The sequence below is a fragment of the Xyrauchen texanus genome, chromosome 6 (genome assembly GCF_025860055.1).
Source record: "Xyrauchen texanus isolate HMW12.3.18 chromosome 6, RBS_HiC_50CHRs, whole genome shotgun sequence".
Classification (NCBI taxonomy): domain Eukaryota; kingdom Metazoa; phylum Chordata; class Actinopteri; order Cypriniformes; family Catostomidae; genus Xyrauchen; species Xyrauchen texanus.
In genome coordinates this window covers 28,386,915-28,401,628 of record NC_068281.1, presented here as the reverse complement: position 1 = coordinate 28,401,628, position 14,714 = coordinate 28,386,915, and the positions used below count along the sequence as shown (strand labels likewise).

General features: G+C 44.8%; 1 pseudogene; it reads left to right on the top strand.

Moving 5' to 3' along the window:
* Positions 1 to 337: 337 nt before the first annotated feature.
* LOC127644962 (transcription initiation factor IIB-like) lies at positions 338 to 14,707 on the top strand (annotated as a pseudogene).
* The last annotated feature ends 7 nt before the right edge of the window (positions 14,708 to 14,714 follow it).

Sequence of the window (14,714 nt, the reverse complement as noted above, 5' to 3'; positions counted from 1 at the left end):
AGCTCTAAATGGCTTTAAATGAACAACTTCAGCATTACGGCTCATCACAACTGAGAGATACAACAGACTGATTAATTACACAATGGGTGCTCTTTAAAACGTCGGAGGACATTGTGGCTTCTATAGTGATCTACTCTTGTGCACCGGCTACCTCGAAATAGGGAGAAATACCCCCGCTTGGATGCTATTTTTCCACTGAGAAAGCTGATCTCCAGAAAGCTGTAAGCATCTCTGCTTGGGTGTGGCAACAGGTTCGCACATGCTCTCTCTCTCTCTCACTCACCCACTCACACACACACACACACATACATCCTTGTTTTTTCAATAACTTGCTCGAAAAGACACAAGCCGTGATACTATTTCTGAAGTGACGTTTTTGAATTACTAATGGAGGTTTGGACGCATCATTTGTTTTGAACCAGCAACGGCAGAATCTGATCCGCCATGTAAGAAAGTAGTTCCAAGTACAAACGTGTTTTTATGACCGTACTCAGTTTTTCCTAATTTTTTTTTATTTAATTGTTCATTGATCTGTTGTATATAAGCAATATCACACTTGCAATCTTGCTATATGGCCCTAAATCAGCACTGCTATGATTACCTACAGCACTCGTGCCTGCGGCCGAATCACAGCAGTGCTGATGTAGGGCCATATCGCACTCTTGCTCGTGTGATATTGCTTAAATATTTCATACTGTAAATATTTAAATGATTATACCATATTTTAACAAATCGTAATGCAAAGATTGATGCGCATTGCACAATTAGTAGATTTTAGATCTTGTGATTTTAGTTTATGGATTCTACAAAGGATGTAACCATATCTTCTGATTTGGTGGGCTAAACGCTGTCATTTAAAAAATCAACCATGTAAAAATGTACTTCGCAAAATATCAGAGATAACGGTGTCTGTGGTAGTTACAGGCCTGGACTGTGCACATGAGACCAGAAAAAAATTGTTTCTGAACTAATGTAATGTAAATTGTGTTTATGCTAAAAATGCAATAATGTAATGTTCACAACAACCTAATTTTGATTGATGTTTGTGGCGATGTTCTGTCTCATTTGGCAAACTTCTGTAGCTTTTACTGTAACTTAATCCACAGACAAACGGTAGAGTTCAAGAGTTCATGTAAATCTTCTGCCAATCTGCTTTCTGTTACAGTGGAGACTCACTTCCAAAGGTGCAATGCCCCAGTCACCTCGATGCACTCCTGGTGGAGGACTACAGGGCAGGAGACATAATCTGTCCTGAGTGTGGCCTTGTAGTAGGTGTGATACTCTATGAATTTCCACTTGTTTCATATTATTTTTATGTATTATATTATATTGAGTGAAAAAATAAATAAAAGGTTTTTATGACATCAATTATTTGTCCATTTGGGATTAAGAATAAACAAACTTGCTTTTCCTTCCAGGTGACCGTGTAATTGATGTAGGGTCAGAATGGAGAACATTCACCAATGAGAAAGCAACGAAAGACCCTTCTCGTGTTGGTGATTCTCAGAAACCTCTCCTCAATGGAGGAGACCTCACCACAATGATCAGCAAAGTGAGGAGTCTTCCTTATGACTTAATACAAACACCCATTTAACCAGTCATACATTAAATCATCTTCCTCATTGTGATTGTTGTTTTTATATATATATATATATATATATATATATATCCTCATACATTCTCAGAGAACAGGTGCAGCAAGCTTTGATGAGTTTGGAAATTCCAAGTACCAGAATCGTAGAACCATGAGCAGCTCCGATCGAGCCATGCTCAATGCCTACAAAGAGATCACCACTATGGCTGACAGGATCAACCTCCCAAGAAACATCATTGTGAGTGGTCTGCCACTCCTCTTCACTACTGCTGCTAATATGATGATCACCAAAGCATTAAAGGAATAGTTCACCCAAAAATGAAAATTCTCTCATAATTTACTCACCCTCCTGCAATCCCAGATGTGTATGACTTTCTTTCTTCTGCTGAATGTAATCATAGATTTTTAGAAGAAAATTTCAGCTCTGTTGGTCCTCACAATGGAAGTGAATGGGTACCAAAATTTAGAATTTTCAAAAAGCACATAAAGGCAACATAAAAGTAATCCTTTTGACCCCAGTGATATAATACATGTTTTCAGAAGTAATATGATAGGTGTGGATGAGAATCTGATCAATATTTAAGTCCTTTTGTACAATATACTCATCTCCCAGCTCAGTATGTGGCGATATGCACAAAGGATGCTAATAGCTAAAACCGAAAGTAGATCGTGACAGTTGAAATTTATAGCAAAAAAAAAAAAAGTCTTAAATATTTATCTGTTTCTCACCCACACCTATCATATAGCTACTGAATATATGAATTTAACCACTGGAGTCTTATGGATTAATTTAATGCTGCCTAAATGTGCTTTTTGGAGGTTCAAAAGTTTGGTACCCATTCACCTTCATTAAATAATAAGGCAAAATATTAAATATAATGTACAATATTGCATACTATATTGCGTGAATTCCTATATATGAAGAGGCTCCCTTTTTTGGTTTGCTTTGCTTATTATCTTTTTCAGTTGTATTACACTTGCATGTTGTCAAGTCTGGCGAGTAAAAACTAAAATGTAAAATCCAAAGGAGATTCTTTCTCCAACATGACCATAGAGGATTGCTGCTGTAATTAATAATTCCATTCAGCAAAACGTATCGGTTACCTAACGTAACCTCGGTTCTCTCTAGATGAGGGAACGAGTATTGCGTTGAACAGCCTGAAATAACCACTCGTTACAACCGAGGTATGCAGCAAAGCATTTGTGAAGCATCCCACAAATCTCCATCAACTGCAAGATGCTATCCTATCAATATGGGCCAACATTTCTAAAGAATGCTTTCAGCACCTTGTTGAATCAATGCCACGTAGAATTAAGGCAGTTCTGAAGGCGAAAGGGGGTCACACACAGTATTAGTATGGTGTTCCTAATAATCATTTAGGTGAGTGTATATATATATATATATATAAGTTTAAATATCAATGGCTGAATATTCTTTGCAATATTTGGAGATAACATCATCAGTTATTTGGATTAATAAATAATGTCAAAAGCCCATAAATCAGTAAATTCAGCACATTACATCAAGCAATGGAAAAGAATATGGTCTTTTTACCTTTAAATGTTCTTGGGACCCCCTCCTGTCAACATGCTATGTAGAGGCAGGCTGAAGCTATTGCATCATTACTTCTGCCTTTCAGACTCTTCTGTTCATAAACTTGTTTAAACAAGTTGTTTGTTCGGTCCTGATGGATAAAGAGACCGAAATTTAAAAGGTGTGTTCTCTTACGAGAGGTTCTCTCGTATTGCGTAAGCTAGCTTACGCTACGGGAAAGATTCATCTTTTCTGAGATATTGAAGCCAAAAAATTATCCTTAATTTTTGTATCCATTGTCAACGCAGTGCGGCAGCTGCAGACCTTGAGCGAGCTAGCTAGCGAGCTCATAGGTTGCTCTGCGGCAACTGCTGCAGCCTATAGACGAGCTTGGGCGAACTCGCATCCAATGAGAGGCGTCCGCGTGCTCACTGCATCAAAGCCCGCCAAAATGGGCGTGACTAGAGTGCATATAAGCGTAGTTCAGTAGGCTGGAACCCTGGTTTTCATTGACTGAAGCGAAAAGTCGCCGCGTGGCGCGAAAGCACGGCCGGCTACGCAATACTCGTTCCCTCATCTAGAGAGAACCGAGGTTACGTTAGGTAACCGATACGTTCTCTTCACGAGAGGTTCTCTCAGTATTGCGTAAGCTAGCTTACGCTCACGGAACCCATTGTCAACGCCGTCGCGCCAAGCATCCACTGTATGAGCCCCAGGGAATTAAGGGGGACCGGGGAGCCCTTATGAGTGGGGAAATAATATTTGGCCGGCAAGAATGAGGGTCATTGATTGTGTAATACATAAGCACATAGTAGGGCGGGAGCGACAGAGGCGGTGCCGGTCTGTGTGGAATGTGTCCCATCAGTGCAGCTCACCAGGGGAGCTGTAGCGTATTAAACCGCTAGTAGTTTTGCCTGCAGAGCGGGCACTTCCATATTGTAAAATCTGACAAAGGTGGAGGGGAAGTCCATCCCGCTGCCACACATATGTCGTGAATGGAAATTCCGCTGGACCATGCCCACGAGGATGCCATGCCTCTAGTGGAGTGAGCCCTAATGCCCAACGGGCATGGCAGGTCTTTTGACGCGTATGCAGCAGCAATAGCGTCCACTATCCATCTAGATAGTGTCTGTTTCGAGCGGCGAGACCTTTGGTGCGCCCTCGAACGAAACGAAAGCTGCTCGGAGCGTCTGAAAGCAGCGGAGCGCGCAGTATACAATCTCAGTGCTCTGACCGGGCAAAGGAGATTGGCGTCGCGTCGCTATCCGGTGCTGGCAGCGCCGATAGGAAATGACCTGTGCTCTGAAAGGAGTACCGATCACCTTGGGAACATAGCCGTGTCTAGGCTTTAAAATGACCTTGGAGTCACTTGGTCCAAACTCAAGACACGCAGCGCTGACAGACAGCGCGTGAAGGTCTCCCACACGTTTGACTGATGACAGGGCAGTCAGAAAAGCGGTTTTGAGTGAAAGGTATTTCAAATCCACGGATTGAAGTGGTTCGAAAGGGGGCTTTCATAGTTTCGAGAACTATAGAAAGATCCCAGATAGGAACCGATGGGGGCGCGGGGGTTCATCCTTCTAGCTCCCCTGAGGAAGCGGATGACCAGCTCCTTTTACCCCATGACTGGCCGTGCAGGGGTTCAGCTGAACGCCACAACGGCCGCCACATACACTTTGAGCGTGGATGGGGATCTGCCCTTATCCAGCAGCTCTTGTAGAAATACGAGCAGCGACGACACCCCACATGTCCGTGGGTCCAGGTCTCTGTCGGTGCACCATTTTGAGAACACAGACCATTTTGACGCATAGAGTCTTCTCGTGGAAGGGGCTCTAGCGTGTATGATGGTGTTTATTACTCCTTCTGGCAGAGCGACGGGTAGTCGTTGATCACCCACGCATGCAGCCCCAGCTCTGGGTGGGGATGCCAGATTGTGCCGCGAGCTTGAGAGAGGAGATCTGCTCTCACTGGGATGGGCCACGGCGCTGTCAGTGACAGCTGCGTAAGCTCCGGGAACCATGTCTGATTCTCCCAACGCGGGGCTATGAGGAGCACCGAGTGACGCGTTTCCCTGATCCTCTGCATTACCTGTGGCAATAGCGAGGCGGGAGGGAAGGCGTAAGCGGGCGTCTGGGCCAGTCCTGGGCCAGCGCGTCCTCGCTTTTCGAGAAAAATATTGGGCAGTGAGAGTTCTCTTTGGACGCAAAGAGGTCTATCTCTGCTCTGCCGAATAGGTGCCATAACGTCTGGACTGTTTGAGCGTGCAGGGACCATTCCCCTGGGGGAATATTGTCTCTGGACAGTCTGTCCGGGCTGTCGTTCAGGTGGCCTGGCACGTGCGTCGCAGGTGGCACTGGGACCAACTCAATATGCGTTTTGTCAGATGGAAGAGGTTCCTGGATCTGACACCGCCCTGACGGTTTAGGTAGGATACCACAGATCTGTTGTCCGAACGGACCAGGACGTGGTGACCCTGAATGACCGGGAGAAAGCGCACGAGCGCGTACTCGACCGCTATCATTTCCAGACAATTTATGTGAAGGAGCTTTTGCTGAACTGACCATAGGCCGAAAACCGGAGAGCCCTCGCAGACCGCGCCCCAACCCGTGTTGGACACGTCTGTCGAGATGACTTTTCGGCGAGATACAGCTCCCATTGTCACTCCCCGCTGATACCATTCGGCCACTGTCCAGGGCTGCAGAGCTGATATGCAGGTCTGAGTCACCTTGATGGGCTGGCGGCCTGTGGCCCAAGCCCGGCGAGACGCCGGGTGTTTAGCCAATGCTGAAGCGGGCGCATGTGCAGTAAACCCAGCTGAAGTACTGCTGCGGCTGAGGCCATGTAACCTAGCACTCTCTGGAATTTCTTCAGAGGCGTGAGGCTGTTCATCTGAAAAGATGCGGCTAGTCGCTGAACACGGCGTCGTGCGCTGTGTAGATAAGCGAGCCGTCATTGCCACGGAGTCTAGTTCTATTCCCAGGAAGGAAATGGTCTGACTGGGCTGTAGTGAGCTCTTGGTCCAATTGATTGCAAGACCCAAACTGTTCAGATGGCTGAGGAGAACTGCTCTGTGAGACAGAAGCTCCATATGTGACTGAGCCATAATCAGCCAGTCGTCCAAATAGTTCAGAATTCGCGAAACCCTGACTCCGTAGGGGTGCGAGCGCCGCATCCATGCACTTCGTGAAAGTACGGGTGCTAAGGACAGGCCGAACGGAAGGACGGTGTATTGATAAACCTGGCCGTCGGCTGAATCTCAAGAATGGCCTGTGACGGGATTTATCTGAATCTGAAAGTATGCATCTTTCAGATCGAGAGAAATAAACCAGTCCCCTGGTGCACATGCGCGAGGAGTTTCCTGATTGTAAGCATTTTGAACGGTCTTTTGCAAGCACCTTGTTCAAAACCCTGAGATCTAATATGGGTCTGAGGCCGCCGTCTTTCTTGGGAACAAGAAAATAACGGCTGTAAAGCCCCGACTCGCTCAGAGAGGGTGGCACTTTTTCTATGGCCCTTTGCACAGAAGGCTTGCTATTTCTGAACGAAGCATGCACGCTGCTTCCGTGTTCACAGTGGTTTCGAGCCACGCTCTGAAGCGAGGGCGGCGATCGAACTGTAGCAAATAGCCCTGTTGTATTGTGCTTAACACCCACTTGGATATCCCTGGAATAGCTTCCCACACTTTGAAGCATAACGCTAGAGGGTGAATGGCCAATTCGCTCTGATTGCCGCACACAGAGCTGAACAAAATGTGTGAGCTGCGTTTAGTGTGTTCATGCATGATTGCTCGCAGACAGCATGAACAGGCTGTTTTGTGAGTGACTTCCGATTGGAATGAATGGGGAAAGAGTCACATCTGTTACGTGATGCGTAAGCATAGTCATGGGCACGGGACTTACACACAGAGGAATGGTTGCTGGCCGTGTAACAGAGCGGGCAGAGAATGGGCGCACGACGCATTTGTGGGCGCATTTATTGACTCTAGCGCTCGAGCGGTTCGTAACCGCTTTATGTGAGCGTGCTCTGGTGGGGACACGAGACATGCAGTGCTTGTGTGCAGAAGTGAACACTGGATTGTGGGCACATTTTCTACACATAGGGCTGGTCTTGTGACAGAGCGGGCAGAGAATGGGCCTCTCAGTCACAGTCAGCGAGGCCATGCACTTCCCTAGAGCTTGGGCTGCAGCTTTGGTAGCGCGAAGGGCGAGGTCTGTCGCGCTTCGTAGATCAGTAACAGCCTCTGGGTGCCTGCCTTTCTCATCCCACTCCCGAAGAAGGTCTGCTTGTAGGATCTGTAAAACGGCCATTGAGTGCAGAGCAGATGCGGCTTGGCCGGCGGCGGAATAGGCGCGGCCAACATAGGCGGAAGTCGCTCTGCAGGCCTTAGACGGGAGCACAGGCTTGGAACGCCATCTCGCGGAGGGCGGACAAAGGTGTGCTGCTACCGAGTCCTCGACCGGGGGGATGGAGGAGTAGCCTCTCTCAGTGGCGCCGTCCACCGACGCGAGAGAGGTGGAGACGTGTGAACGGGTCGTGGCTGAAAAAGGAGCGTTCCACGACTTTGCAAGCTCCGTATGTAATTCCGGCAGGAAGGAGCGGCCCGGCCGCGGGTGTAGAGCGGCGATGGCTCTGAAGAAAGCAGCCGTCGAGTCTGTTGGGTGCCTGCTCAGGGGCGGTGACCACTCGAGCCCGAGGCGGTCGACGGCCTGTGTGAGGAGGCGTGTTAACTCCCCTTCGACTCCGGCGCGGGTCCTGCTGGATTCCTGGGCTGAGGAGGAGTCTTGGGAGCCTGTCCACTCATCGCTGTCCGAGCCATGATGGAACAGCGGCCCTTATCCTCCGCTTCGTCATCCGAGATGGCAGCAGTGCGGCCGCTCGGCGGCAACTGCGCGTCCCGGGGGGGCGGGGAGGGTGAAAGCGATGCTCGAGGGAGAGGCTCCGGCGAGGCAGACGCTTCAACCACAGTTTCCGGCAGCCTTTGTGAGTGGCGCTTCTTCCTGCGCGGCTGAGGGTAAGGCGGCGCGGCGGTTTCTGCTTTGACCGCTTCGAGTCGAGCCCGCAGGGTCGACATCGGTAGCTCCTCGCAGAAATCGCATCCGCCCTCAGTGAGGGCGAGCTCTGCGTGCCCCAGTCCCAGGCAGAGAGCGCAGATGATGTGGCGGTCTCCTGTGCTGAGAAGGGCGCGACATGAGGCGCAAGTGGAGCGAGGCATCTTGAAAAAGACGCTCGTACTCTTTTGTGAATAGTTCGTGAGAACTAGCTTGCTGAATAAAAGGATACGTCGTCGGATGGCGTAGCTCGCAGGATGGCTGAAGGTGGCTGAGACGGCCGGCTTCTTCTAGCGCTGTCCACACTTGCTAGATGCGCCTCAAACGGCGACGCGGCTTCCAGGTCAGCGATGCGGAGAGCTTCGCTGAAGAGATGAAAATCAGGGTTCCAACCTACGAACTACGCTTATATGCACTCTAGTCACGCCCATTTTGGCGGGCTTTGATGCAGTGAGCGCGCGGACGCCTCTCATTGGATGCGAGTTCGCCCAAGCTCGTCTATAGGCTGCAGCAGTTGCCGCAGAGCAACCTATGAGCTCGCTAGCTAGCTCGCTCAAGGTCTGCAGCTGCCGCACTGCGTTGACAATGGATACAAAAATTAAGGATAATTTTTTGGCTTCAATATCTCAGAAAAGATGAATCTTTCCCGTAGCGTAAGCTAGCTTACATAATACGAGAGAACCTCTCGTAAGAGAACACACCTTTTAAATTTCGGTCTCTTTATCCATCAGGACCGAACAAACAACTTGTTTAAACAAGTTTATGAACAGAAGAGTCTGAAAGGCAGAAGTAATGATGCAATAGCTTCAGCCTGCCTCTACATAGCATGTTGACAGGAGGGGTCCCAAGAACATTTAAAGGTAAAAAGACCATATTCTTTTCCATTGCTTGATGTAATGTGCTGAATTTACTGATTTATGGGCTTTTGACATTATTTATTAATCCAAATAACTGATGATGTTATCTCCAAATATTGCAAAGAATATTCAGCCATTGATATTTAAACTTATATATATATATATATACACTCACCTAAATGATTATTAGGAACACCATACTAATACTGTGTGTGACCCCCTTTCGCCTTCAGAACTGCCTTAATTCTACGTGGCATTGATTCAACAAGGTGCTGAAAGCATTCTTTAGAAATGTTGGCCCATATTGATAGGATAGCATCTTGCAGTTGATGGAGATTTGTGGGATGCTTCACAAATGCTTTGCTGCATACCTCGGTTGTAACGAGTGGTTATTTCAGGCAAAGTTGCTCTTCTATCAGCTTGAATCAGTCGGCCCATTCTCCTCTGACCTCTAGCATCAACAAGGCATTTTCGCCCACAGGACTGCCGCATACTGGATGTTTTTCCCTTTTCACACCATTCTTTGTAAACCCTAGAATTGGTTGTGCTTGAAAATCCCAGTAATTGAGCAGATTGTGAAATACTCAGACCGGCCCGTCTGGCACCAACAACCATGCCACGCTCAAAACTGCTTAAATCACCTTTCTTTCCCATTCTGACATTCAGTTTGGAGTTCAGGAGATTGTCTTGACCAGGACCACACCCCTAAATGCATTGAAGCAACTGCCATGTGATTGGTTGATTAGATAATTGCATTAATGAGAAATTGAACAGGTGTTCCTAATAATCCTTTAGGTGAGTGTATATATACACACAGTGCATCTGGAAAGTATTCACAGCGCTTCACTTTTTCCACATTTTGTTATGTTACAGCCTTATTCCAAAATTGATTAAATTCATTATTTTCTTCAAAATTCTACAAACAATACCCCATAATGACAATGTGAAAGAAGTTTGTTTGAAATCTTTGCAAATGTATTAAAAATAAAAAACGAAAAAAAATCACATGTACATAAGTATTCACAGCCTTTGCCATGACCCTCAAAATTGAGATCAGGTGCATCCTGTTTCCACAGATCATCCTTGAGATGTTTCTACAACTTGATAGGAGACCACATGTGGTAAATTCAGTTGATTGGACATGATTTGGAAAGGCACACACCTGTCTATATAAGGTCCCACAGTTAACAGTGCATGTCAGAGCAGAAACCAAGCCATGAAGTCAAAGGAATTGTCTGTAGACCTCCGAGACAGGATTGTATCGAGGCAAAGATCTGGGGAAGGGTACAGAAAAATTTCTGCGGCATTGAAGGTCCCAATGAGCACAGTGGCCTCCATCCGTTAAATGGAAGATGTTTGGAACCACCAGGACTCCTCCTAGAGCTGGCCTAGAGAGATGAGAAACTTCCAGAAGAACAACCATCTCTGCAGCACCAATCAGGCCTTTATGGTAGAGTGGCCAGATGGAAGCCACTCCTCAGTAAAAGGCACATGATAGCCCGCCTGGAGTTTGCCAAAAGGCACCTGAAGGACTCTCAGACCATGAGAAACCAAATTGTCCAGTCTGATGAAACAAATATTGAACTCTTTGGCCTGAATGGCTAGTATCATGTCTGGAGGAAACCAGGCACCGCTCATCACCTGGCCAATACCATCCCTACAGTGAAGCATGGTGGTGGCAGCATCATGCTTTGGGATGTTTTTCAGCGGCAGGAACTGGGAGACTAGTCAGGATCGAGGGAAAGATGAATGCAGCAATGTACAGAGAGACATCCTTGATGAAAACCTGCTCCAGAGTGCTCTGGACCTCAGACTGGGGTGAAGGTTCATCTTCCAACAGGACAACGACCCTAAGCACACATAACAATGGAGTGGCTACGGGACAACTCTGTGAATGTTTTTGAGTGGCCCAGTTAGAGCCCAGACTTGAACTCGAATTAACATCTCTGGAGAGATCTGAAAATGGAAGTGCACCAAAACTCTCCATCCAACATGACGGAGCTTGAGAGGTCCTGCAAAGAAGAATGGGAGAAACTGCCCACAAATAGGTGTGCCAAGCATGTAGCATCATACTGAAAAAGACTTGGCTGTAATTGGTGCCAAAGGTGCTTCAGCAAAATATTGAGCAAAGAATGTACTTATGTACATGTGATTTTTATTATTTTTAATACATTTGCAAAGATTTCAAAACAAACTTATTTCACGTTGACATTATGGGGTATTGTTTGTAGAATTTTGAGGAAAATAATGAATTTAATCCATTTTGGCATAAGGCTGTAATATAACAAAGCGCTGTGATTACTTTCCAGATGCACTGTATATATTAATAATCTAAATCTCCCTCCACTTCAGAAATCTGTGCTGTCTCTCGCATCTCAAAGAAGAAAATTGGTCGTTGCTTCGAGCTCCACAAGACAAGTGTGGACCTCATTACAACTGGAGACTTCTTGTCCCGTTTCTGCTCCAACTTGGGTTTGCCCAAACAGGTGCAGATGGCGGCCACCTACATCGCCAGGAAGGCCGTAGAACTGGACTTGGTTCCAGGCCGCAGTCCTATCTCAGTGGCAGCTGCAGCTATTTACATGGCCTCTCAAGCATCTGCTGAGAAAAAGACACAGAAGGGTAAGACACTCTAGTTGTGTGGCATGAAGGAGGCTTGTGTAATGATATATCTGTTATTTAGGCTTCAGTGCTCATTTTTGTGGTATTTACAGAGCTGAGAGATCTATCAGATAGTCACAATGGGGGTATTTTCACTTGTTACTTTTTTTTTTTTTTTAACAATCTGATCATAAAAAGACCAAGTGTAAATGCTCTCTAAGTCAGATTCAAGATGGATATATGTCTGACTCAAACCACCTCAACTTGGTCAACTGTAAATGCAAATTTTACTCCGCCCAAACAGCCAACGCCCTACCATCATGGGGGCCCTAAGCAAATTTTCAAAATGGGGCCTCCTACCTTCAAGTACACCTATAAATTGTGCAAATAAACAAGTCTATTTATTTAAAAGTGTAACGCTTAAACTACAGTTGATATTTTAGCATTTTTATCAGAATGGGTATAACTACTTCAGAAGTACAAAAATGAAAGAGTGCCTTTTTTTTTTAAATAAACAAGCACACATCATATGCACAAATTAATAAATATATTTAATGAAATTTATTTTTTAGGTATGATACATATCACTTGCTGTAAATAGTGGCATATAGTATTTGCACTCTGTAATAAAACAGTATATAATCTATCTATTTTGACGTAACTTGCAGTGGGAAGAAACGTATGTGATGTGTCACATAATGGTACCTCGTCACTGTCATGTATTTACTATCGCAATAATACGATGATGGATAGTCTTGGATTGATGATCTTTATTTGCTGATTAACCAAACAGATTTTGTCCGTTAGGAACTCATACAATTTAATTTAAATTGCTTTTGGTATACTGCGCGCACACTTGAAGGCACGCTCCCTTTTTATCTGTTATTATAACAGCCAATCAAATGAAAGTTAACAGTATTCAAATACAAATGTTAATACACAACAGTCACTCATGCCGAGAGCGGCTTTAGAGAGAGCGGTTTCTTCAGGTCCAGAAAACGTGTTACCATGATCCTCGTTCTGCTGGCTCTTGAGAGGCCAAGCCGCTAGAAAAAGCTGCCAACCAGTCTGGGAAGGGCATGCATGAGCCAATCCACCCCCTTCTCTGCACTGCCGAACATTTATTGATCATGACTAAAATGCTTTTTATTTTCAGTGATATCACAGTCCCCTTAGACACTTTATTTGACCTTTTTGTGTTAATTCATTTTTAAAATAAATGACTTTCCGATGGGGGTGTCTCCGGGGGTAACTGCTCAGGACACAATGCTTTTTCCATCATAATTGCTGGTGGTCATATAAGATTGCAAGGTGTGTAAATATGAATTTGTGGTTCAGTAATTCTGTAACAGATAGCTTGCCAAATGGAAGCTAACTGAAAATCACAGAACAAGATATGTTTAAATTCATGATCTATAGTTGTGGTAATATACTATTATGTGTAACAAATTACTTAGAAGTCATTAAATGTTGTATTTACAAAGTTACGTTGACACATCATTAAAGGATTTTTACTCGGCCAGTGAATATAGTACTCATTAAAAGTCCTATGAGACAATGGAATCGTTAGAAATCGCTATGACGTCAGATGCAGACTCAATTTTAAGGGCGGACACAATTAATCCCGACACCGGCTCTGCAAACAGCGCTACCTCAGCATAGGGAAATTAAAAATACAATAGCTGTGACTGAATATTTGTATAGGGCTGGCATCACACTATAAATACTACCAAATTAAGAAACAGATGCGTGTTGGAAGAGAGACTGAAAGTGTGTCTATTTGATAAAGATATTTGAGGAAACTGAACCCAAACACTGACAATAAGCACAGCTGACGTGCATGGACATATCTTGCCTATTGCAAGCCCAGAGGGGAAAAAACAGTGCGCACACACAGACACACGTGCACTGGGCAAAGTAATTTCGAATCAATTAATAAATCACATCCTTTAAATTCGCTGCCCGGCATTAGCATAATCACAGAAGTGAACTCGTTTGCATATGATGCAAGAATTGAGGATCATATTTACTGTATATTCGTTTGGTGGATACACATTGATGTGGCCAAGAGTAAATGGAATGTGGCTGTGCTTATTCTGATCAGTAAAAACGAATGAAGTGACCAAGTGCAAATGCCCCCAATATATTTTAACAATACAGGCAAAAACATAAATATCAAGATTGTCAAAAATCTGAAAACTATCTAAATATGACTATTTTAGCTTTACCGCCCAGCCTTTGAAGACATCAATATTCAGATTTGGCATGCAAATAATTGCAAAAGTCATGCATGTGGATTTATGCTGTATTTGTTGGACGTACTCCAAGCAGACATTAGTATCTTGAAATATCCAACACCACAATTTCAGTAAATAACGGTGGAATAACACAGAATTATTGATTCAAGCTGGATAAATTGGCTGTAGACTTTGTAATATAGTGATTTTGGTTAAAGCTTTTTGGCCTAGATATATGGAAGTGTTTTTTTTTCCTTTTATGTGCAGAAATTGGGGACAGTGCCGGTGTGGCAGACGTCACCATCCGTCAGTCATATCGCCTAATCTACCCCCGTGCTGCAGATCTCTTTCCTCCTGACTTCAAATTCGACACACCAGTGGATAAGCTGCCTCAACTGTGAACACCCGTGTGCCCCACACTCACTGCGCGTAGTACTTTTAGAATTGTCCGCCTTTTCTCTTTGAAATGTTCAAGGTTTGCTCTTCCCCTGTGAAGACGCAATCCTTCTGAAAAGACAATGGCAGGGATTTGACAAAGTACAGAAGATATATTCCAAGGTTTAACACAGATAGCGGGGCTGTACTTTCTCTCTCTCTCTCTCTATATATTATTTGTACATATATTCAAGTGAGAATCTGAAGATTAGAATCTATTTTTTTTACTGTAAAAGTTTAATTTTGTTAGCTTGTTTGCATTTTAAAATAAATGCTTTTTATATATATAAAAGCATTTTTAACATCTTGGAAATCTCCAAAACGGGTTGAGCTTTGAGTGAGCATGAAGCATATAACTCATGAATGGTTATATCATTTCCCCTCTTTTTTCATTTTCATGATGGGTGG